This window comes from Sinohyriopsis cumingii, chromosome 13 (genome assembly GCF_028554795.1).
Source record: "Sinohyriopsis cumingii isolate HCF-2022 chromosome 13, ASM2855479v2, whole genome shotgun sequence".
NCBI classification, from domain to species: Eukaryota; Metazoa; Mollusca; class Bivalvia; order Unionida; family Unionidae; genus Sinohyriopsis; species Sinohyriopsis cumingii.
Window position 1 is genome coordinate 47,650,516 of NC_142973.1, and position 27,049 is coordinate 47,677,564.

The 27,049-nt window shown below is 35.2% G+C and overlaps 6 non-coding genes across 6 annotated transcripts; 3 read left to right on the top strand and 3 right to left on the bottom strand.

Annotated features, from left to right (window-relative positions):
- Positions 1 to 3,260: 3,260 nt before the first annotated feature.
- Positions 3,261 to 3,332, bottom strand: Trnap-ugg (transfer RNA proline (anticodon UGG)). The gene has a single exon. It is a non-coding gene; the product is annotated as a tRNA-Pro (tRNA).
- Positions 3,333 to 4,764: 1,432 nt separating this feature from the next.
- Trnag-gcc (transfer RNA glycine (anticodon GCC)) lies at positions 4,765 to 4,835 on the top strand. Its single transcript has one exon. It is a non-coding gene; the product is annotated as a tRNA-Gly (tRNA).
- Positions 4,836 to 11,398: 6,563 nt separating this feature from the next.
- Positions 11,399 to 11,470, bottom strand: Trnap-ugg (transfer RNA proline (anticodon UGG)). The gene has a single exon. It is a non-coding gene; the product is annotated as a tRNA-Pro (tRNA).
- Positions 11,471 to 12,902: 1,432 nt separating this feature from the next.
- On the top strand, positions 12,903 to 12,973 carry Trnag-gcc (transfer RNA glycine (anticodon GCC)). Its single transcript has one exon. It is a non-coding gene; the product is annotated as a tRNA-Gly (tRNA).
- Positions 12,974 to 19,536: 6,563 nt separating this feature from the next.
- Trnap-ugg (transfer RNA proline (anticodon UGG)) lies at positions 19,537 to 19,608 on the bottom strand. The gene has a single exon. It is a non-coding gene; the product is annotated as a tRNA-Pro (tRNA).
- A 1,432-nt stretch (positions 19,609 to 21,040) lies between these two features.
- Trnag-gcc (transfer RNA glycine (anticodon GCC)) lies at positions 21,041 to 21,111 on the top strand. Its single transcript has one exon. It is a non-coding gene; the product is annotated as a tRNA-Gly (tRNA).
- Positions 21,112 to 27,049: the final 5,938 nt, after the last annotated feature.

A 27,049-nucleotide genomic window follows, 5' to 3' on the forward strand; every position in this document is an offset into this window, starting at 1 on the left:
CAGCTCTGTGAAGATAACAATTCCAAAATGTTGCACCGTGTAACTGTAAATATAACTTTATCAAGCATATTTATTCTTAATAGGGTTGTCAACTTTTGAAAGCTGAGGCTGATTGAAGTCCTGAAGATTGATCTCTGAAAGGTAAAGAAATGCAAGACAGGTTGATCATCTAGCCATCTACAACTACAAATATAACTTCCCAACATATGTCACATACACAACGAGAAAACACCGATATTATTTTCACCGAAAGCATAACTTAGGAAGAAAATTATAATATATTCAACTGAATTCGAATCGCAATTATGCGACTATTTATTTCAATTGAAACCTTTAAAGGGAGAGAAATCACTGGCCGCACATGGTGTCTGAAGCCATACACTGCATTATACTCCTCAGCAAGAGCAGAAGACCTCTTCCAGGACATGGTGATTATCACAATTTTTGCACGATCAGTTGCGTTCAAAACATTTAAAAGAACGGAAACCCTCTTCAAGCACATGGTACTTATTGGAAATGTAACACGTGCAGTTACATACGAAGCCAGTGAATGAACAGGAGCCGTGGTGATGCATAGTTATAGCAGAAACAGTTGCATTTGAAAATCCGAGAAACAGAATAAACTCTCTAGCCGAAGATGTTACCTACTTATGATATTGATCAAGTGGTAGTCGGTATTTATCACCTTCAGACACACACAATAAGAGAACGGGAGTAAAATGAAATTTGTTGATTTTGAAATAAGGACAGACCAAGTTTCATGAACATGTCTTACAATTTTAGAGCGAACTAACTGAAGACATTTTATTCTTAATTTTTACTGATTATATGGACAGACATACATTCGCAGAGTAAATGTGAATTTTTTTGAACATCAAAGTTTTCCTAATTTGACTTACTTGTTCATCTTTGAACTGCAACGATAAAACACTTAATTGACCATATGCCTTTTGTATGGTTTCGCTTTCTAATGAACCGAACACTTGATTGAAAATTCAGGCGTGAATATGCTTTGGCGCATCATCTTAAACTAGTATCATATACTTACTTTAAAACATAATCTGGACACTAGAATAGTTTTAAAGGAGGTTCATCAATTGTTACGTAAAATACTTTTCCAATAAGTCGTACGTTCAGGAGCATTGTCAAATTCCCAATACATATCTCCCACACAATTTGTAACAATCAACAACATTTAATGATGTTTGCTTGTTGCTTTTCGTGAAATAGGTTAGAAAATCAAGAAAGTGGGTAAACTGAGACTTGATGTTTTAAGAAGAATAAAGATTCTCAACAAGAAAAATGACAACCTACCAATTACGTTCTTTGCTGATCCCCGGTCGAGTCATACCAAAGACTTACAAAATGCTACTAACAGCTGCCTCGCTTCACGCTCAGCATTAAGAGGTTAGTGTTAGGACTGGTCCGCCTGGTGTCAGGATAATATGACTGGGTGGGACATCATGCTACATGTCTGCGGCATGATGCCCCAGTGCTAGACATAACTATAATTTGTCGCACTGCGGACATCGTAGCGATATGACTGATAAATTATTAAAGCTACGTTAAAAATCCAAATCACACACACACACACACACACACACACGCACACGCACACATGTTCTTTGCTGGTTTTAATCGACGTTCTTATTTTTTCTTCTTTGCATTCCTTACAACCTTACACAACAAAAGATAACAATTACGTTATTTGTTAGTTTCAATCGATGTTCAGCATATGAATCAAAGTTTGCAAGAGAATATTTGTGTGAATATTTGTGTGATTTGCAACAACAATTTCCTGATGCGTTTCAAAGTTACACTTTGAATAGAGCTTACAAAGGAAATGAAAATATAAGGAGCATTTTGGGCGAGATCCAGTCTTCCGAGTATCGACAAGCCTGGTTTTTAAAAGTGTAAATCGAATGGTAGTAAGTGGTGAATGTTTCTAATTAATTCAGACCTAGCAATTAACGTTAAAACAAGTGAAAATTGTAAAGTTAAAAATATAGTTCATATGATGCGAAAACTGTTTTATGTTATGTATTGTTTAAACTGTATAAAGAGAATGCAGAGGAAACCAAAAGGCATTTAATTTATTTACTTTTAATGAACATTCTTCGGGACCTTTATGGTACATAGATTCATTCGCATCTATCTGTCTGTCTCTATGTATAACTGTATGTCTGTTTCAATCTCAATCCACTGTAAACCTGTCTGCCTGTTTGTCTGCCTATATGTCTATTGTATTGCCTGTTCAAGTATTTTGATTCTCTTGATGGGTATCTTCCTTCGTTGGAATGATGAAATAAATATCTATATATCAATCTATCGATTGACCGATAGCTTTATCTGTCTATATATCTTGATGGGCATGCTCCTTTTTGAGAATGAGTACATTTCATACACAACTAGTAAAGTTTCAAAATCTTAGTCTTTCGTCATCATTAAACTATTCAATTTGCTTCAGAACAAGAAGACAGAATAACTTCAAATTACTTTTGTTTTTACATTCATCGCCAGGCTTTCTTCTCCAGTTACTTCTCGATATTATGTCCAAATAATGAAGATAATGACCCAAATATAAGTCCTTATTCCAAGGCCAAAAAAAACTGTCGCAAATGACCAAAGGAAAAACTGATTTTAATGAAGTTTAATCATTATTGCATAGGATAAGAAGGAACTTAGTGTCACTATAAAGTGTTTTTTTTTCTCTTAGTTTTCTCTGACGATGGTGTTTTCTGACATATGTAATTGTGGTTAAGATTAGTCTTTCTTGTATACATAAACTGGTTCTCTAAATTCAAGAATGAAACTATGCAATCAAAACTGGCAGAAGTTAAATAATTATTAGCATACATTTTGATAAGGATGTCTAAAACAAACTTTTTCTGTATGGGTGTGGAGGTTAACTTTGTTCAGAGGAAGATAAGAGTGCAATGAAAAACTATGCTAATCCACTGGTCCATACAGTAGTTATATTTGTTCAAGAATTTCCGTACATCCTCTGAAGCTGAAGTCGTAAATGGGGTTCTGGGAAGTTAACTTCCAATTAATTGTACTTGACTAACTATATGAAAACCTATTTCAAGTTTTGGAGAAATGACAATTCACCAGCGTTTCCGAAATCAATCCGTCAAAAGTATTGCATTTACACGAATAATTGAAAATGAAATATTTCACTCATGGCTGTCCCGAGAGATTGCTTCAACCATTTACCAGGATACTACAAAATGAGTATTAACTTTGATTTCCAAAATGGTGGGCTCGTCCGGGATTTGAACCCGGGACCTCTCGCACCCAAAGCGAGAATCATACCCCTAGACCAACGAGCCTCACACGGGAAATAATCGTGCCATTATCCGCCTTTATATTTGTCCTGCATACGAGCCGTACCTTATCTACAGCTTGATATCAGTGCGCTGCTGTTACTCAGATCCTTGCACATGAAAAGATTATATCATAGATGAAACGTACATATTTCATTTCCTTGTGTACATTTCATGCACAAATAGTATTGTTTCGAAATATCAGTCTTTTGATATCATTTACTATTCAGTTTGCTTCAAAGCTAATCTCCCAAATCTATGAGACATACACATATAAGTCCTTCTTCCAAGGAGAAAAAACTGTCGCAAATGACCCATGATCAAACTAAATTTAATGAATTTTAATAATCTTTGCATCATTTAAGACCAGATGATAGGAAGGAACTTAATGTTCCTATAAAGTGTTTTCTTTTTCTCTCTTAGTTTTCTCTGAAGATTGTGTTTTGTAATATATGTAATTTATGGATGACATTATTCATTGTTGTATACACAGACTGGTTCTCTAAATTCAAGACCGAAACTATGCAATCAAGCTGATTGTTGTTGTGGGTAATAAATGAAAAGTAATTAGTTGACTTTGTTTAGACTAACATGCTTTAAGATAAAGTCGATTTCCAATGACGAAGACATATTTAGAATTAAAATGATATTTTATTTGCATGCTTCTAAATGAAATCCAACTCATCTGAATTTTACTGTTGATAATAATCAAGAGTTTCAGATCTACATAATATTAATTGCTGCCGATAGACCATTGGACAATTCGTTGATCAAACAGCATTCTCCATTCGCCGGCGTCCCCGTTTGAAACTTGGATTATGCATAAAGATGAATGCATGCTGATGTATGTCGATGGAAGCCAAATTTGCCATTCTAGTCGACGGTCATACCATTAATTTGACAGTTGATTTTCACAACAACAAAAAAGATAATTCCAGTAGGTGGATTAGGCAAGGTTCGTTTTAGGTTCTCTCTAAGCAGCACATTCATCTTTCGTTAAAGATATGATAGGAAATCTGTACAAATATTATGAATTCGTCCATCAATATTTTGCTTAAAAACCAATTCCGGATAGACTTTGTTCTATTTACAACCTCCTTGAAAACGAATACCGTTTTTTACTAAAATGCATCTTGTGGATAGATGTGAGATGAAATTCAAGCAGACAAGACCTTTGAAGAGACTAGCAAGTGAGAAATCATGTGGCTGTCTCCAATTTAGAAAGTGCTTCAATCCAAGTAATCTACGCCGTTTCAGAATCAAATAAAGAGATGTGTTGTGTCGGTTTATTCTAACAGCATGCATTGTAACCCCATAGGCAGTCAATCAATAAATCAACGCCTACTGAATTAGATGACACAGACATGTAAATGACATTAGGCAGTTAAGGTAAAGACACGGTGGGGAGATAGGCCCTTACGAAGCAAGGGAATAATGTGCATCGGTGGTTCAGTGGTAGAATGCTCGCCTGCCACGCGGGCGGCCCGGGTTCGATTCCCGGCCGATGCAAATTTTTTTTTATATAATTTTAGAATGTTTGCATAATCCAATATTTGTAATAACTCTTTTTGCCCTAGTCTAATTTTCGCTCACTTTTGTGTTTTATGCCAACTCCACAACTGAAATCGGAACAGTCCTTGAATCAGAAGCTTGGATGTCTCACACTGAGTGTCCCTCGCTTCCCGGAAAAAACATGGATGTTGGTGCAAAACAGCTTTCCATTACAATGGGACAGATCCTTATCTTGTCTATAAGGAGTTTCTAATTGGAACTGTAGGAAGAGCGTAATAACCTTCATTTTTCAGTTAGAGGTTAATCTTTAAATCCGGATGACGATGCCTATCGCCCTTAATTATTTTAACACAAGAACATTTCAGTGTACTGAACGTGTTATTATCATTTACTTTATGACACTAGAATACTCTTTTAGAGATGTCTTCAATTTATTTCAACATTTATGTCTGTCTGTAAACCTCGTTTCACGTTTGACCTTCTCCAGCCAACTTTGACTCGAATTTCATTGAACTGATTTCAAATCCAGACTGAAAGGAATGATACTAAGTTCCCATTCACAATGTTTTTGTGTTATTTACAGATTACTGTATCAAACGATCATTGACCTCTCTCTCTCCCTCTCTCTCTCTCGCTCCCTCTCTCTCTCTCTCTCCCTCTCTCTCCCTCGCACTCTCTCTCTCTCTCTGTCTCTCTCTCTCTCTCGTTCGAAATCACACAAGAGTTCAAAGTTTATGCCTGCACAATGTCATATGTAGGAAAGTCATCATTGGAGATGTAAATGTTTAGATGATCAACCTGTCATGGGTTTCATTACATTTCAGAGGACAACAAATAGAACTATAATCAGCCTGCAATTTCAAAACTCTACAACGTCATTAAGAATAAATGTACGACATACTGTTATATCTACAATTACACCGTTTGAAAGATAAACTATATCCTCATGCGCAAACATGCACGCACGCAAACATACATATATGTGTAAACAACATACAATCATTTTTTTTTTAAAAGGCAAACTGTTATCTATACTGTATTTCTACTGTGTGATTGAAGTTTCTCCTTAATTGCGGGTAGGAGATTGGGCCTATCTGAATAATGTCTTTTTTATCAATAACATATTGAAGGCTTATTGTGTATATGGTTGTAGATTATAAAGTAAGATTATTAATTTTGTATGAAAACATCTTTATTTGGATTTGAGATCAGATCATTAGTTTTTCCTCAGGAAATCCTGGTGTACCAGATATTTGGCATGTTCTTTACTAAACCTTTAGTATTATACATGATCTTGCTGCCAGCGTTGAATATTATAGTAAACGAAACAAATATATTTGCAGTAGATGCATTAGGCAAAGTTGATTGCAGGTTTTATCTAAGCAATACACCAAACTTTAGGATAGGAAAACTGTACCAATAGTGCGAATTGCGTCCATTAATGTCTTGCTTACAAACTAATTCAGGACGGATTTTATTTGATTCACAACCTCCTTAGAAATGAACACCATTTCTCTACTTGCATGTGTCTTGTATAAAGATCTAAGAGCCATATATATATATATACAGACGCTGGCGGCCTTCATTTGATTCCAAGTCGATGAAAGGATACTTTTACATTCAGAATGTGTGCATGGTCCTAAATTGTACTAGCGTTTTTCGCTGTAACCTAATTGTCGCTCACTTATGTTTTGTATGCCAACGCCACAACTTAAAGTCTTCCATCAGGAGATGGGGTTTCTCACACAGAATGTCCCTCGTTTGATAGATGCCCCGTGAATCCAAAAATCAAAAGCAATTATTTTGTCATTGAGGATGTATTAAACTGCATGCCATAGCATTCATAGAACTGTATGCCTGAGAATGTGCAGAAATGCATTTCTGCCTATCGAAACAAAAGCACACCTGATGTTTCTATCCAGAACTCAAACCTCAGTAAATCATAAAATAGGGAGTTGCAAAATTAATGCTAAAACAATTCTCTGGCAATCAAGAAGTCTAGTAAAAGTAATGCCACCAATGTCTTTCATCAGTACATTTTGGAATTAGAGCTACAATGAAATGATTTTGCAATATTATCAGCCTATTACAAACCCAGTTTGAAGTGAGACAGAAATGGGACTCGGATTGAATCTTGAAAAGGTAAATAAAAGTCAGACGGAAACTTGCAGAAAACATGGAAGTCAGACGATATTTTTGAATAGTAAATGGAAATCAGACGAAGTCTTGGAAAAATATGTTTAGGTAGATTTCTGAACACAAGGAATTCGACTGCTGTATTCCGAATTCAATACCAAGGTATTGTTATATTTATCTGAAAAGTCACAAACCGGTCTAGAACTGGACTATGCCAAGCGAAGTTCGGACAAGTGGCACATTGTTTCAGATTGTTCAAGACAGACTGAGCGTGTTGCCGAGCGGATTTATTTAATCGAAACACTTTGGCGCAGAAACACTATCCATATTTTAAAGATACAAATGATTTCCTGGAAAAAACTGACCAAACTTACAGCCTCTTAAAACTGTACACTTGGAGAAAGAAAAGTGTGCAACGGCCATAAATTACCAGTTTTGTACGTTAGGTGTATTGAGGATAGTTTCCTCGTTTGGACCCATGTGGAGGAAAAATAGTTTCCTGACTGGATATAACAACCAACATTCATCAATTAAAATTAAAACGAAAAAGAAATGGAATAAGGAGTAGATTTCCTAAATTTGACATTATACAACAGAATAAACTTGCAAACGGGAATAATCGGGACATTAAGATATATTTAAAGGAGATTCATCAATTGTTACGTTAAATACCTTTCCTGTAAGGCATGGGTTCAGGAGCATTGTTAATTCCAAACACATATTTCCCACACGATTTTGCAACATCAACAAGATTTAATGACGCTTGTTCGATGTATTTCGAGAAATAAGTTGAAAAATCAAGCAAGTGGTTAAACAGAGACCTGAAGTTTTAAGAAGAATAAATATTCTCAACAAAACAAAACTAACAATTTCGTTTTTTGTTAGTTACATTTGACGTTCTTAGTTTTTCTCCTTTATATTCCATACAACTTTACAAAACAAAAAATAACAATTACGATCTATGTTGGTTTCAGTCCACGTTCTTTTTTTCTTTTACATTCCTTAAAAGCTTGCAAAACAAATGTAACAAGTACGTTCTTTGTTGGTTAAAGTCGATCTTTTTTTCTTTCTCACATTCTTTACAAGCTTACAAATTAAAACTAACAATTATGTTCTTTTTTGGTTTCAATCGACGTTCCGCATCTGCAATATGACTTATTGTTGTTACAGCTCTGTGAAGATAACAATTCCAAAATGTTGCACCGTATAACTGTAAATATAACTTTATCAAGCATATTTATTCTTAATAGGGTTGTCAACTTTTGAAAGCTGAGGCTGATTGAAGTCCTGAAGATTGATCTCTGAAAGGTAAAGAAATGCAAGACAGGTTGATCATCTAGCCATCTACAACTACAAATATAACTTCCCAACATATGTCACATACACAACGAGAAAACACCGATATTATTTTCACCGAAAGCATAACTTAGGAAGAAAATTATAATATATTCAACTGAATTCGAATCGCAATTATGCGACTATTTATTTCAATTGAAACCTTTAAAGGGAGAGAAATCACTGGCCGCACATGGTGTCTGAAGCCATACACTGCATTATACTCCTCAGCAAGAGCAGAAGACCTCTTCCAGGACATGGTGATTATCACAATTTTTGCACGATCAGTTGCGTTCAAAACATTTAAAAGAACGGAAACCCTCTTCAAGCACATGGTACTTATTGGAAATGTAACACGTGCAGTTACATACGAAGCCAGTGAATGAACAGGAGCCGTGGTGATGCATAGTTATAGCAGAAACAGTTGCATTTGAAAATCCGAGAAACAGAATAAACTCTCTAGCCGAAGATGTTACCTACTTATGATATTGATCAAGTGGTAGTCGGTATTTATCACCTTCAGACACACACAATAAGAGAACGGGAGTAAAATGAAATTTGTTGATTTTGAAATAAGGACAGACCAAGTTTCATGAACATGTCTTACAATTTTAGAGCGAACTAACTGAAGACATTTTATTCTTAATTTTTACTGATAATATGGACAGACATACATTCGCAGAGTAAATGTGAATTTTTTTGAACATCAAAGTTTTCCTAATTTGACTTACTTGTTCATCTTTGAACTGCAACGATAAAACACTTAATTGACCATATGCCTTTTGTATGGTTTCGCTTTCTAATGAACCGAACACTTGATTGAAAATTCAGGCGTGAATATGCTTTGGCGCATCATCTTAAACTAGTATCATATACTTACTTTAAAACATAATCTGGACACTAGAATAGTTTTAAAGGAGGTTCATCAATTGTTACGTAAAATAGTTTTCCAATAAGTCGTACGTTCAGGAGCATTGTCAAATTCCCAATACATATCTCCCACACAATTTGTAACAATCAACAACATTTAATGATGTTTGCTTGTTGCTTTTCGTGAAATAGGTTAGAAAATCAAGAAAGTGGGTAAACTGAGACTTGATGTTTTAAGAAGAATAAAGATTCTCAACAAGAAAAATGACAACCTACCAATTACGTTCTTTGCTGATCCCCGGTCGAGTCATACCAAAGACTTACAAAATGCTACTAACAGCTGCCTCGCTTCACGCTCAGCATTAAGAGGTTAGTGTTAGGACTGGTCCGCCTGGTGTCAGGATAATATGACTGGGTGGGACATCATGCTACATGTCTGCGGCATGATGCCCCAGTGCTAGACATAACTATAATTTGTCGCACTGCGGACATCGTAGCGATATGACTGATAAATTATTAAAGCTACGTTAAAAATCCAAATCACACACACACACACACACACACACGCACACGCACACATGTTCTTTGCTGGTTTTAATCGACGTTCTTATTTTTTCTTCTTTGCATTCCTTACAACCTTACACAACAAAAGATAACAATTACGTTATTTGTTAGTTTCAATCGATGTTCAGCATATGAATCAAAGTTTGCAAGAGAATATTTGTGTGAATATTTGTGTGATTTGCAACAACAATTTCCTGATGCGTTTCAAAGTTACACTTTGAATAGAGCTTACAAAGGAAATGAAAATATAAGGAGCATTTTGGGCGAGATCCAGTCTTCCGAGTATCGACAAGCCTGGTTTTTAAAAGTGTAAATCGAATGGTAGTAAGTGGTGAATGTTTCTAATTAATTCAGACCTAGCAATTAACGTTAAAACAAGTGAAAATTGTAAAGTTAAAAATATAGTTCATATGATGCGAAAACTGTTTTATGTTATGTATTGTTTAAACTGTATAAAGAGAATGCAGAGGAAACCAAAAGGCATTTAATTTATTTACTTTTAATGAACATTCTTCGGGACCTTTATGGTACATAGATTCATTCGCATCTATCTGTCTGTCTCTATGTATAACTGTATGTCTGTTTCAATCTCAATCCACTGTAAACCTGTCTGCCTGTTTGTCTGCCTATATGTCTATTGTATTGCCTGTTCAAGTATTTTGATTCTCTTGATGGGTATCTTCCTTCGTTGGAATGATGAAATAAATATCTATATATCAATCTATCGATTGACCGATAGCTTTATCTGTCTATATATCTTGATGGGCATGCTCCTTTTTGAGAATGAGTACATTTCATACACAACTAGTAAAGTTTCAAAATCTTAGTCTTTCGTCATCATTAAACTATTCAATTTGCTTCAGAACAAGAAGACAGAATAACTTCAAATTACTTTTGTTTTTACATTCATCGCCAGGCTTTCTTCTCCAGTTACTTCTCGATATTATGTCCAAATAATGAAGATAATGACCCAAATATAAGTCCTTATTCCAAGGCCAAAAAAAACTGTCGCAAATGACCAAAGGAAAAACTGATTTTAATGAAGTTTAATCATTATTGCATAGGATAAGAAGGAACTTAGTGTCACTATAAAGTGTTTTTTTTCTCTTAGTTTTCTCTGACGATGGTGTTTTCTGACATATGTAATTGTGGTTAAGATTAGTCTTTCTTGTATACATAAACTGGTTCTCTAAATTCAAGAATGAAACTATGCAATCAAAACTGGCAGAAGTTAAATAATTATTAGCATACATTTTGATAAGGATGTCTAAAACAAACTTTTTCTGTATGGGTGTGGAGGTTAACTTTGTTCAGAGGAAGATAAGAGTGCAATGAAAAACTATGCTAATCCACTGGTCCATACAGTAGTTATATTTGTTCAAGAATTTCCGTACATCCTCTGAAGCTGAAGTCGTAAATGGGGTTCTGGGAAGTTAACTTCCAATTAATTGTACTTGACTAACTATATGAAAACCTATTTCAAGTTTTGGAGAAATGACAATTCACCAGCGTTTCCGAAATCAATCCGTCAAAAGTATTGCATTTACACGAATAATTGAAAATGAAATATTTCACTCATGGCTGTCCCGAGAGATTGCTTCAACCATTTACCAGGATACTACAAAATGAGTATTAACTTTGATTTCCAAAATGGTGGGCTCGTCCGGGATTTGAACCCGGGACCTCTCGCACCCAAAGCGAGAATCATACCCCTAGACCAACGAGCCTCACACGGGAAATAATCGTGCCATTATCCGCCTTTATATTTGTCCTGCATACGAGCCGTACCTTATCTACAGCTTGATATCAGTGCGCTGCTGTTACTCAGATCCTTGCACATGAAAAGATTATATCATAGATGAAACGTACATATTTCATTTCCTTGTGTACATTTCATGCACAAATAGTATTGTTTCGAAATATCAGTCTTTTGATATCATTTACTATTCAGTTTGCTTCAAAGCTAATCTCCCAAATCTATGAGACATACACATATAAGTCCTTCTTCCAAGGAGAAAAAACTGTCGCAAATGACCCATGATCAAACTAAATTTAATGAATTTTAATAATCTTTGCATCATTTAAGACCAGATGATAGGAAGGAACTTAATGTTCCTATAAAGTGTTTTCTTTTTCTCTCTTAGTTTTCTCTGAAGATTGTGTTTTGTAATATATGTAATTTATGGATGACATTATTCATTGTTGTATACACAGACTGGTTCTCTAAATTCAAGACCGAAACTATGCAATCAAGCTGATTGTTGTTGTGGGTAATAAATGAAAAGTAATTAGTTGACTTTGTTTAGACTAACATGCTTTAAGATAAAGTCGATTTCCAATGACGAAGACATATTTAGAATTAAAATGATATTTTATTTGCATGCTTCTAAATGAAATCCAACTCATCTGAATTTTACTGTTGATAATAATCAAGAGTTTCAGATCTACATAATATTAATTGCTGCCGATAGACCATTGGACAATTCGTTGATCAAACAGCATTCTCCATTCGCCGGCGTCCCCGTTTGAAACTTGGATTATGCATAAAGATGAATGCATGCTGATGTATGTCGATGGAAGCCAAATTTGCCATTCTAGTCGACGGTCATACCATTAATTTGACAGTTGATTTTCACAACAACAAAAAAGATAATTCCAGTAGGTGGATTAGGCAAGGTTCGTTTTAGGTTCTCTCTAAGCAGCACATTCATCTTTCGTTAAAGATATGATAGGAAATCTGTACAAATATTATGAATTCGTCCATCAATATTTTGCTTAAAAACCAATTCCGGATAGACTTTGTTCTATTTACAACCTCCTTGAAAACGAATACCGTTTTTTACTAAAATGCATCTTGTGGATAGATGTGAGATGAAATTCAAGCAGACAAGACCTTTGAAGAGACTAGCAAGTGAGAAATCATGTGGCTGTCTCCAATTTAGAAAGTGCTTCAATCCAAGTAATCTACGCCGTTTCAGAATCAAATAAAGAGATGTGTTGTGTCGGTTTATTCTAACAGCATGCATTGTAACCCCATAGGCAGTCAATCAATAAATCAACGCCTACTGAATTAGATGACACAGACATGTAAATGACATTAGGCAGTTAAGGTAAAGACACGGTGGGGAGATAGGCCCTTACGAAGCAAGGGAATAATGTGCATCGGTGGTTCAGTGGTAGAATGCTCGCCTGCCACGCGGGCGGCCCGGGTTCGATTCCCGGCCGATGCAAATTTTTTTTTATATAATTTTAGAATGTTTGCATAATCCAATATTTGTAATAACTCTTTTTGCCCTAGTCTAATTTTCGCTCACTTTTGTGTTTTATGCCAACTCCACAACTGAAATCGGAACAGTCCTTGAATCAGAAGCTTGGATGTCTCACACTGAGTGTCCCTCGCTTCCCGGAAAAAACATGGATGTTGGTGCAAAACAGCTTTCCATTACAATGGGACAGATCCTTATCTTGTCTATAAGGAGTTTCTAATTGGAACTGTAGGAAGAGCGTAATAACCTTCATTTTTCAGTTAGAGGTTAATCTTTAAATCCGGATGACGATGCCTATCGCCCTTAATTATTTTAACACAAGAACATTTCAGTGTACTGAACGTGTTATTATCATTTACTTTATGACACTAGAATACTCTTTTAGAGATGTCTTCAATTTATTTCAACATTTATGTCTGTCTGTAAACCTCGTTTCACGTTTGACCTTCTCCAGCCAACTTTGACTCGAATTTCATTGAACTGATTTCAAATCCAGACTGAAAGGAATGATACTAAGTTCCCATTCACAATGTTTTTGTGTTATTTACAGATTACTGTATCAAACGATCATTGACCTCTCTCTCTCCCTCTCTCTCTCTCGCTCCCTCTCTCTCTCTCTCTCCCTCTCTCTCCCTCGCACTCTCTCTCTCTCTCTGTCTCTCTCTCTCTCTCGTTCGAAATCACACAAGAGTTCAAAGTTTATGCCTGCACAATGTCATATGTAGGAAAGTCATCATTGGAGATGTAAATGTTTAGATGATCAACCTGTCATGGGTTTCATTACATTTCAGAGGACAACAAATAGAACTATAATCAGCCTGCAATTTCAAAACTCTACAACGTCATTAAGAATAAATGTACGACATACTGTTATATCTACAATTACACCGTTTGAAAGATAAACTATATCCTCATGCGCAAACATGCACGCACGCAAACATACATATATGTGTAAACAACATACAATCATTTTTTTTTTAAAAGGCAAACTGTTATCTATACTGTATTTCTACTGTGTGATTGAAGTTTCTCCTTAATTGCGGGTAGGAGATTGGGCCTATCTGAATAATGTCTTTTTTATCAATAACATATTGAAGGCTTATTGTGTATATGGTTGTAGATTATAAAGTAAGATTATTAATTTTGTATGAAAACATCTTTATTTGGATTTGAGATCAGATCATTAGTTTTTCCTCAGGAAATCCTGGTGTACCAGATATTTGGCATGTTCTTTACTAAACCTTTAGTATTATACATGATCTTGCTGCCAGCGTTGAATATTATAGTAAACGAAACAAATATATTTGCAGTAGATGCATTAGGCAAAGTTGATTGCAGGTTTTATCTAAGCAATACACCAAACTTTAGGATAGGAAAACTGTACCAATAGTGCGAATTGCGTCCATTAATGTCTTGCTTACAAACTAATTCAGGACGGATTTTATTTGATTCACAACCTCCTTAGAAATGAACACCATTTCTCTACTTGCATGTGTCTTGTATAAAGATCTAAGAGCCATATATATATATATACAGACGCTGGCGGCCTTCATTTGATTCCAAGTCGATGAAAGGATACTTTTACATTCAGAATGTGTGCATGGTCCTAAATTGTACTAGCGTTTTTCGCTGTAACCTAATTGTCGCTCACTTATGTTTTGTATGCCAACGCCACAACTTAAAGTCTTCCATCAGGAGATGGGGTTTCTCACACAGAATGTCCCTCGTTTGATAGATGCCCCGTGAATCCAAAAATCAAAAGCAATTATTTTGTCATTGAGGATGTATTAAACTGCATGCCATAGCATTCATAGAACTGTATGCCTGAGAATGTGCAGAAATGCATTTCTGCCTATCGAAACAAAAGCACACCTGATGTTTCTATCCAGAACTCAAACCTCAGTAAATCATAAAATAGGGAGTTGCAAAATTAATGCTAAAACAATTCTCTGGCAATCAAGAAGTCTAGTAAAAGTAATGCCACCAATGTCTTTCATCAGTACATTTTGGAATTAGAGCTACAATGAAATGATTTTGCAATATTATCAGCCTATTACAAACCCAGTTTGAAGTGAGACAGAAATGGGACTCGGATTGAATCTTGAAAAGGTCAATAAAAGTCAGACGGAAACTTGCAGAAAACATGGAAGTCAGACGATATTTTTGAATAGTAAATGGAAATCAGACGAAGTCTTGGAAAAATATGTTTAGGTAGATTTCTGAACACAAGGAATTCGACTGCTGTATTCCGAATTCAATACCAAGGTATTGTTATATTTATCTGAAAAGTCACAAACCGGTCTAGAACTGGACTATGCCAAGCGAAGTTCGGACAAGTGGCACATTGTTTCAGATTGTTCAAGACAGACTGAGCGTGTTGCCGAGCGGATTTATTTAATCGAAACACTTTGGCGCAGAAACACTATCCATATTTTAAAGATACAAATGATTTCCTGGAAAAAACTGACCAAACTTACAGCCTCTTAAAACTGTACACTTGGAGAAAGAAAAGTGTGCAACGGCCATAAATTACCAGTTTTGTACGTTAGGTGTATTGAGGATAGTTTCCTCGTTTGGACCCATGTGGAGGAAAAATAGTTTCCTGACTGGATATAACAACCAACATTCATCAATTAAAATTAAAACGAAAAAGAAATGGAATAAGGAGTAGATTTCCTAAATTTGACATTATACAACAGAATAAACTTGCAAACGGGAATAATCGGGACATTAAGATATATTTAAAGGAGATTCATCAATTGTTACGTTAAATACCTTTCCTGTAAGGCATGGGTTCAGGAGCATTGTTAATTCCAAACACATATTTCCCACACGATTTTGCAACATCAACAAGATTTAATGACGCTTGTTCGATGTATTTCGAGAAATAAGTTGAAAAATCAAGCAAGTGGTTAAACAGAGACCTGAAGTTTTAAGAAGAATAAATATTCTCAACAAAACAAAACTAACAATTTCGTTTTTTGTTAGTTACATTTGACGTTCTTAGTTTTTCTCCTTTATATTCCATACAACTTTACAAAACAAAAAATAACAATTACGATCTATGTTGGTTTCAGTCCACGTTCTTTTTTTCTTTTACATTCCTTAAAAGCTTGCAAAACAAATGTAACAAGTACGTTCTTTGTTGGTTAAAGTCGATCTTTTTTTCTTTCTCACATTCTTTACAAGCTTACAAATTAAAACTAACAATTATGTTCTTTTTTGGTTTCAATCGACGTTCCGCATCTGCAATATGACTTATTGTTGTTACAGCTCTGTGAAGATAACAATTCCAAAATGTTGCACCGTATAACTGTAAATATAACTTTATCAAGCATATTTATTCTTAATAGGGTTGTCAACTTTTGAAAGCTGAGGCTGATTGAAGTCCTGAAGATTGATCTCTGAAAGGTAAAGAAATGCAAGACAGGTTGATCATCTAGCCATCTACAACTACAAATATAACTTCCCAACATATGTCACATACACAACGAGAAAACACCGATATTATTTTCACCGAAAGCATAACTTAGGAAGAAAATTATAATATATTCAACTGAATTCGAATCGCAATTATGCGACTATTTATTTCAATTGAAACCTTTAAAGGGAGAGAAATCACTGGCCGCACATGGTGTCTGAAGCCATACACTGCATTATACTCCTCAGCAAGAGCAGAAGACCTCTTCCAGGACATGGTGATTATCACAATTTTTGCACGATCAGTTGCGTTCAAAACATTTAAAAGAACGGAAACCCTCTTCAAGCACATGGTACTTATTGGAAATGTAACACGTGCAGTTACATACGAAGCCAGTGAATGAACAGGAGCCGTGGTGATGCATAGTTATAGCAGAAACAGTTGCATTTGAAAATCCGAGAAACAGAATAAACTCTCTAGCCGAAGATGTTACCTACTTATGATATTGATCAAGTGGTAGTCGGTATTTATCACCTTCAGACACACACAATAAGAGAACGGGAGTAAAATGAAATTTGTTGATTTTGAAATAAGGACAGACCAAGTTTCATGAACATGTCTTACAATTTTAGAGCGAACTAACTGAAGACATTTTATTCTTAATTTTTACTGATAATATGGACAGACATACATTCGCAGAGTAAATGTGAATTTTTTTGAACATCAAAGTTTTCCTAATTTGACTTACTTGTTCATCTTTGAACTGCAACGATAAAACACTTAATTGACCATATGCCTTTTGTATGGTTTCGCTTTCTAATGAACCGAACACTTGATTGAAAATTCAGGCGTGAATATGCTTTGGCGCATCATCTTAAACTAGTATCATATACTTACTTTAAAACATAATCTGGACACTAGAATAGTTTTAAAGGAGGTTCATCAATTGTTACGTAAAATACTTTTCCAATAAGTCGTACGTTCAGGAGCATTGTCAAATTCCCAATACATATCTCCCACACAATTTGTAACAATCAACAACATTTAATGATGTTTGCTTGTTGCTTTTCGTGAAATAGGTTAGAAAATCAAGAAAGTGGGTAAACTGAGACTTGATGTTTTAAGAAGAATAAAGATTCTCAACAAGAAAAATGACAACCTACCAATTACGTTCTTTGCTGATCCCCGGTCGAGTCATACCAAAGACTTACAAAATGCTACTAACAGCTGCCTCGCTTCACGCTCAGCATTAAGAGGTTAGTGTTAGGACTGGTCCGCCTGGTGTCAGGATAATATGACTGGGTGGGACATCATGCTACATGTCTGCGGCATGATGCCCCAGTGCTAGACATAACTATAATTTGTCGCACTGCGGACATCGTAGCGATATGACTGATAAATTATTAAAGCTACGTTAAAAATCCAAATCACACACACACACACACACACACACGCACACGCACACATGTTCTTTGCTGGTTTTAATCGACGTTCTTATTTTTTCTTCTTTGCATTCCTTACAACCTTACACAACAAAAGATAACAATTACGTTATTTGTTAGTTTCAATCGATGTTCAGCATATGAATCAAAGTTTGCAAGAGAATATTTGTGTGAATATTTGTGTGATTTGCAACAACAATTTCCTGATGCGTTTCAAAGTTACACTTTGAATAGAGCTTACAAAGGAAATGAAAATATAAGGAGCATTTTGGGCGAGATCCAGTCTTCCGAGTATCGACAAGCCTGGTTTTTAAAAGTGTAAATCGAATGGTAGTAAGTGGTGAATGTTTCTAATTAATTCAGACCTAGCAATTAACGTTAAAACAAGTGAAAATTGTAAAGTTAAAAATATAGTTCATATGATGCGAAAACTGTTTTATGTTATGTATTGTTTAAACTGTATAAAGAGAATGCAGAGGAAACCAAAAGGCATTTAATTTATTTACTTTTAATGAACATTCTTCGGGACCTTTATGGTACATAGATTCATTCGCATCTATCTGTCTGTCTCTATGTATAACTGTATGTCTGTTTCAATCTCAATCCACTGTAAACCTGTCTGCCTGTTTGTCTGCCTATATGTCTATTGTATTGCCTGTTCAAGTATTTTGATTCTCTTGATGGGTATCTTCCTTCGTTGGAATGATGAAATAAATATCTATATATCAATCTATCGATTGACCGATAGCTTTATCTGTCTATATATCTTGATGGGCATGCTCCTTTTTGAGAATGAGTACATTTCATACACAACTAGTAAAGTTTCAAAATCTTAGTCTTTCGTCATCATTAAACTATTCAATTTGCTTCAGAACAAGAAGACAGAATAACTTCAAATTACTTTTGTTTTTACATTCATCGCCAGGCTTTCTTCTCCAGTTACTTCTCGATATTATGTCCAAATAATGAAGATAATGACCCAAATATAAGTCCTTATTCCAAGGCCAAAAAAAACTGTCGCAAATGACCAAAGGAAAAACTGATTTTAATGAAGTTTAATCATTATTGCATAGGATAAGAAGGAACTTAGTGTCACTATAAAGTGTTTTTTTTCTCTTAGTTTTCTCTGACGATGGTGTTTTCTGACATATGTAATTGTGGTTAAGATTAGTCTTTCTTGTATACATAAACTGGTTCTCTAAATTCAAGAATGAAACTATGCAATCAAAACTGGCAGAAGTTAAATAATTATTAGCATACATTTTGATAAGGATGTCTAAAACAAACTTTTTCTGTATGGGTGTGGAGGTTAACTTTGTTCAGAGGAAGATAAGAGTGCAATGAAAAACTATGCTAATCCACTGGTGCATACAGTAGTTATATTTGTTCAAGAATTTCCGTACATCCTCTGAAGCTGAAGTCGTAAATGGGGTTCTGGGAAGTTAACTTCCAATTAATTGTACTTGACTAACTATATGAAAACCTATTTCAAGTTTTGGAGAAATGACAATTCACCAGCGTTTCCGAAATCAATCCGTCAAAAGTATTGCATTTACACGAATAATTGAAAATGAAATATTTCACTCATGGCTGTCCCGAGAGATTGCTTCAACCATTTACCAGGATACTACAAAATGAGTATTAACTTTGATTTCCAAAATGGTGGGCTCGTCCGGGATTTGAACCCGGGACCTCTCGCACCCAAAGCGAGAATCATACCCCTAGACCAACGAGCCTCACACGGGAAATAATCGTGCCATTATCCGCCTTTATATTTGTCCTGCATACGAGCCGTACCTTATCTACAGCTTGATATCAGTGCGCTGCTGTTACTCAGATCCTTGCACATGAAAAGATTATATCATAGATGAAACGTACATATTTCATTTCCTTGTGTACATTTCATGCACAAATAGTATTGTTTCGAAATATCAGTCTTTTGATATCATTTACTATTCAGTTTGCTTCAAAGCTAATCTCCCAAATCTATGAGACATACACATATAAGTCCTTCTTCCAAGGAGAAAAAACTGTCGCAAATGACCCATGATCAAACTAAATTTAATGAATTTTAATAATCTTTGCATCATTTAAGACCAGATGATAGGAAGGAACTTAATGTTCCTATAAAGTGTTTTCTTTTTCTCTCTTAGTTTTCTCTGAAGATTGTGTTTTGTAATATATGTAATTTATGGATGACATTATTCATTGTTGTATACACAGACTGGTTCTCTAAATTCAAGACCGAAACTATGCAATCAAGCTGATTGTTGTTGTGGGTAATAAATGAAAAGTAATTAGTTGACTTTGTTTAGACTAACATGCTTTAAGATAAAGTCGATTTCCAATGACGAAGACATATTTAGAATTAAAATGATATTTTATTTGCATGCTTCTAAATGAAATCCAACTCATCTGAATTTTACTGTTGATAATAATCAAGAGTTTCAGATCTACATAATATTAATTGCTGCCGATAGACCATTGGACAATTCGTTGATCAAACAGCATTCTCCATTCGCCGGCGTCCCCGTTTGAAACTTGGATTATGCATAAAGATGAATGCATGCTGATGTATGTCGATGGAAGCCAAATTTGCCATTCTAGTCGACGGTCATACCATTAATTTGACAGTTGATTTTCACAACAACAAAAAAGATAATTCCAGTAGGTGGATTAGGCAAGGTTCGTTTTAGGTTCTCTCTAAGCAGCACATTCATCTTTCGTTAAAGATATGATAGGAAATCTGTACAAATATTATGAATTCGTCCATCAATATTTTGCTTAAAAACCAATTCCGGATAGACTTTGTTCTATTTACAACCTCCTTGAAAACGAATACCGTTTTCTACTAAAATGCATCTTGTGGATAGATGTGAGATGAAATTCAAGCAGACAAGACCTTTGAAGAGACTAGCAAGTGAGAAATCATGTGGCTGTCTCCAATTTAGAAAGTGCTTCAATCCAAGTAATCTACGCCGTTTCAGAATCAAATAAAGAGATGTGTTGTGTCGGTTTATTCTAACAGCATGCATTGTAACCCCATAGGCAGTCAATCAATAAATCAACGCCTACTGAATTAGATGACACAGACATGTAAATGACATTAGGCAGTTAAGGTAAAGACACGGTGGGGAGATAGGCCCTTACGAAGCAAGGGAATAATGTGCATCGGTGGTTCAGTGGTAGAATGCTCGCCTGCCACGCGGGCGGCCCGGGTTCGATTCCCGGCCGATGCAAATTTTTTTTTATATAATTTTAGAATGTTTGCATAATCCAATATTTGTAATAACTCTTTTTGCCCTAGTCTAATTTTCGCTCACTTTTGTGTTTTATGCCAACTCCACAACTGAAATCGGAACAGTCCTTGAATCAGAAGCTTGGATGTCTCACACTGAGTGTCCCTCGCTTCCCGGAAAAAACATGGATGTTGGTGCAAAACAGCTTTCCATTACAATGGGACAGATCCTTATCTTGTCTATAAGGAGTTTCTAATTGGAACTGTAGGAAGAGCGTAATAACCTTCATTTTTCAGTTAGAGGTTAATCTTTAAATCCGGATGACGATGCCTATCGCCCTTAATTATTTTAACACAAGAACATTTCAGTGTACTGAACGTGTTATTATCATTTACTTTATGACACTAGAATACTCTTTTAGAGATGTCTTCAATTTATTTCAACATTTATGTCTGTCTGTAAACCTCGTTTCACGTTTGACCTTCTCCAGCCAACTTTGACTCGAATTTCATTGAACTGATTTCAAATCCAGACTGAAAGGAATGATACTAAGTTCCCATTCACAATGTTTTTGTGTTATTTACAGATTACTGTATCAAACGATCATTGACCTCTCTCTCTCCCTCTGTCTCTCTCGCTCCCTCTCTCTCTCTCTCTCCCTCTCTCTCCCTCGCACTCTCTCTCTCTCTCTCTGTCTCTCTCTCTCTCTCGTTCGAAATCACACAAGAGTTCAAAGTTTATGCCTGCACAATGTCATATGTAGGAAAGTCATCATTGGAGATGTAAATGTTTAGATGATCAACCTGTCATGGGTTTCATTACATTTCAGAGGACAACAAATAGAACTATAATCAGCCTGCAATTTCAAAACTCTACAACGTCATTAAGAATAAATGTACGACATACTGTTATATCTACAATTACACCGTTTGAAAGATAAACTATATCCTCATGCGCAAACATGCACGCACGCAAACATACATATATGTGTAAACAACATACAATCATTTTTTTTTAAAAGGCAAACTGTTATCTATACTGTATTTCTACTGTGTGATTGAAGTTTCTCCTTAATTGCGGGTAGGAGATTGGGCCTATCTGAATAATGTCTTTTTTATCAATAACATATTGAAGGCTTATTGTGTATATGGTTGTAGATTATAAAGTAAGATTATTAATTTTGTATGAAAACATCTTTATTTGGATTTGAGATCAGATCATTAGTTTTTCCTCAGGAAATCCTGGTGTACCAGATATTTGGCATGTTCTTTATTAAACCTTTAGTATTATACATGATCTTGCTGCCAGCGTTGAATATTATAGTAAACGAAACAAATATATTTGCAGTAGATGCATTAGGCAAAGTTGATTGCAGGTTTTATCTAAGCAATACACCAAACTTTAGGATAGGAAAACTGTACCAATAGTGCGAATTGCGTCCATTAATGTCTTGCTTACAAACTAATTCAGGACGGATTTTATTTGATTCACAACCTCCTTAGAAATGAACACCATTTCTCTACTTGCATGTGTCTTGTAGAAAGATCTAAGAGCCATATATATATATATATACAGACGCTGGCGGCCTTCATTTGATTCCAAGTCGATGAAAGGATACTTTTACATTCAGAATGTGTGCATGGTCCTAAATTGTACTATCGTTTTTCGCTGTAAGCTAATTGTCGCTCACTTATGTTTTGTATGCCAACGCCACAACTTAAAGTCTTCCATCAGGAGATGGGGTTTCTCACACAGAATGTTCCTCGTTTGATAGATGCCCCGTGAATCCAAAAATCAAAAGCAATTATTTTGTCATTGAGGATGTATTAAACTGCATGCCATAGCATTGATAGAACTGTATGCCTGAGAATGTGCAGAAATGCATTTCTGCCTATCGAAACAAAAGCACACCTGATGTTTCTATCCAGAACTCAAACCTCAGTAAATCATAAAATAGGGAGTTGCAAAATTAATGCTAAAACAATTCTCTGGCAATCAAGAAGTCTAGTAAAAGTAATGCCACCAATGTCTTTCATCAGTACATTTTGGAATTAGAGCTACAATGAAATGATTTTGCAATATTATCAGCCTATTACAAACCCAGTTTGAAGTGAGACAGAAATGGGACTCGGATTGAATCTTGAAAAGGTAAATAAAAGTCAGACGGAAACTTGCAGAAAACATGGAAGTCAGACGATATTTTTGAATAGTAAATGGAAATCAGACGAAGTCTTGGAAAAATATGTTTAGGTAGATTTCTGAACACAAGGAATTCGACTGCTGTATTCCGAATTCAATACCAAGGTATTGTTATATTTATCTGAAAAGTCACAAACCGGTCTAGAACTGGACTATGCCAAGCGAAGTTCGGACAAGTGGCACATTGTTTCAGATTGTTCAAGACAGACTGAGCGTGTTGCCGAGCGGATTTATTTTAATCGAAACACTTTGGCGCAGAAACACTATCCATATTTTAAAGATACAAATGATTTCCTGGAAAAAACTGACCAAACTTACAGCCTCTTAAAACTGTATACTTGGAGAAAGAAAAGTGTGCAACGGCCACAAATTACCATTTTTGTACGTTAGGTGTATTGAGGATAGTTTCCTCGTTTGGACCCATGTGGAGGAAAAATAGTTTCCTGACTGGATATAACAACCAACATTCATCAATTAAAATTAAAACGAAAAAGAAATGGAATAAGGAGTAGATTTCCTAAATTTGACATTATACAACAGAATAAACTTGCAAACGGGAATAATCGGGACATTAAGATATATTTAAAGGAGATTCATCAATTGTTACGTTAAATACCTTTCCTGTAAGGCATGGGTTCAGGAGCATTGTTAATTCCAAACACATATTTCCCACACGATTTTGCAACATCAACAAGATTTAATGACGCTTGTTCGATGTATTTCGAGAAATAAGTTGAAAAATCAAGCAAGTGGTTAAACAGAGACCTGAAGTTTTAAGAAGAATAAATATTCTCAACAAAACAAAACTAACAATTTCGTTTTTTGTTAGTTACATTTGACGTTCTTAGTTTTTCTCCTTTATATTCCATACAACTTTACAAAACAAAAAATAACAATTACGATCTATGTTGGTTTCAGTCCACGTTCTTTTTTTCTTTTACATTCCTTAAAAGCTTGCAAAACAAATGTAACAAGTACGTTCTTTGTTGGTTAAAGTCGATCTTTTTTTCTTTCTCACATTCTTTACAAGCTTACAAATTAAAACTAACAATTATGTTCTTTTTTGGTTTCAATCGACGTTCCGCATCTGCAATATGACTTATTGTTGTTACAGCTCTGTGAAGATAACAATTCCAAAATGTTGCACCGTATAACTGTAAATATAACTTTATCAAGCATATTTATTCTTAATAGGGTTGTCAACTTTTGAAAGCTGAGGCTGATTGAAGTCCTGAAGATTGATCTCTGAAAGGTAAAGAAATGCAAGACAGGTTGATCATCTAGCCATCTACAACTACAAATATAACTTCCCAACATATGTCACATACACAACGAGAAAACACCGATATTATTTTCACCGAAAGCATAACTTAGGAAGAAAATTATAATATATTCAACTGAATTCGAATCGCAATTATGCGACTATTTATTTCAATTGAAACCTTTAAAGGGAGAGAAATCACTGGCCGCACATGGTGTCTGAAGCCATACACTGCATTATACTCCTCAGCAAGAGCAGAAGACCTCTTCCAGGACATGGTGATTATCACAATTTTTGCACGATCAGTTGCGTTCAAAACATTTAAAAGAACGGAAACCCTCTTCAAGCACATGGTACTTATTGGAAATGTAACACGTGCAGTTACATACGAAGCCAGTGAATGAACAGGAGCCGTGGTGATGCATAGTTATAGCAGAAACAGTTGCATTTGAAAATCCGAGAAACAGAATAAACTCTCTAGCCGAAGATGTTACCTACTTATGATATTGATCAAGTGGTAGTCGGTATTTATCACCTTCAGACACACACAATAAGAGAACGGGAGTAAAATGAAATTTGTTGATTTTGAAATAAGGACAGACCAAGTTTCATGAACATGTCTTACAATTTTAGAGCGAACTAACTGAAGACATTTTATTCTTAATTTTTACTGATAATATGGACAGACATACATTCGCAGAGTAAATGTGAATTTTTTTGAACATCAAAGTTTTCCTAATTTGACTTACTTGTTCATCTTTGAACTGCAACGATAAAACACTTAATTGACCATATGCCTTTTGTATGGTTTCGCTTTCTAATGAACCGAACACTTGATTGAAAATTCAGGCGTGAATATGCTTTGGCGCATCATCTTAAACTAGTATCATATACTTACTTTAAAACATAATCTGGACACTAGAATAGTTTTAAAGGAGGTTCATCAATTGTTACGTAAAATAGTTTTCCAATAAGTCGTACGTTCAGGAGCATTGTCAAATTCCCAATACATATCTCCCACACAATTTGTAACAATCAACAACATTTAATGATGTTTGCTTGTTGCTTTTCGTGAAATAGGTTAGAAAATCAAGAAAGTGGGTAAACTGAGACTTGATGTTTTAAGAAGAATAAAGATTCTCAACAAGAAAAATCACAACCTACCAATTACGTTCTTTGCTGATCCCCGGTCGAGTCATACCAAAGACTTACAAAATGCTACTAACAGCTGCCTCGCTTCACGCTCAGCATTAAGAGGTTAGTGTTAGGACTGGTCCGCCTGGTGTCAGGATAATATGACTGGGTGGGACATCATGCTACATGTCTGCGGCATGATGCCCCAGTGCTAGACATAACTATAATTTGTCGCACTGCGGACATCGTAGCGATATGACTGATAAATTATTAAAGCTACGTTAAAAATCCAAATCACACACACACACACACACACGCACACGCACACATGTTCTTTGCTGGTTTTAATCGACGTTCTTATTTTTTCTTCTTTGCATTCCTTACAACCTTACACAACAAAAGATAACAATTACGTTATTTGTTAGTTTCAATCGATGTTCAGCATATGAATCAAAGTTTGCAAGAGAATATTTGTGTGAATATTTGTGTGATTTGCAACAACAATTTCCTGATGCGTTTCAAAGTTACACTTTGAATAGAGCTTACAAAGGAAATGAAAATATAAGGAGCATTTTGGGCGAGATCCAGTCTTCCGAGTATCGACAAGCCTGGTTTTTAAAAGTGTAAATCGAATGGTAGTAAGTGGTGAATGTTTCTAATTAATTCAGACCTAGCAATTAACGTTAAAACAAGTGAAAATTGTAAAGTTAAAAATATAGTTCATATGATGCGAAAACTGTTTTATGTTATGTATTGTTTAAACTGTATAAAGAGAATGCAGAGGAAACCAAAAGGCATTTAATTTATTTACTTTTAATGAACATTCTTCGGGACCTTTATGGTACATAGATTCATTCGCATCTATCTGTCTGTCTCTATGTATAACTGTATGTCTGTTTCAATCTCAATCCACTGTAAACCTGTCTGCCTGTTTGTCTGCCTATATGTCTATTGTATTGCCTGTTCAAGTATTTTGATTCTCTTGATGGGTATCTTCCTTCGTTGGAATGATGAAATAAATATCTATATATCAATCTATCGATTGACCGATAGCTTTATCTGTCTATATATCTTGATGGGCGTGCTCCTTTTTGAGAATGAGTACATTTCATACACAACTAGTAAAGTTTCAAAATCTTAGTCTTTCGTCATCATTAAACTATTCAATTTGCTTCAGAACAAGAAGACAGAATAACTTCAAATTACTTTTGTTTTTACATTCATCGCCAGGCTTTCTTCTCCAGTTACTTGTCGATATTATGTCCAAATAATGAAGATAATGACCCAAATATAAGTCCTTATTCCAAGGCCAAAAAAAACTGTCGCAAATGACCAAAGGAAAAA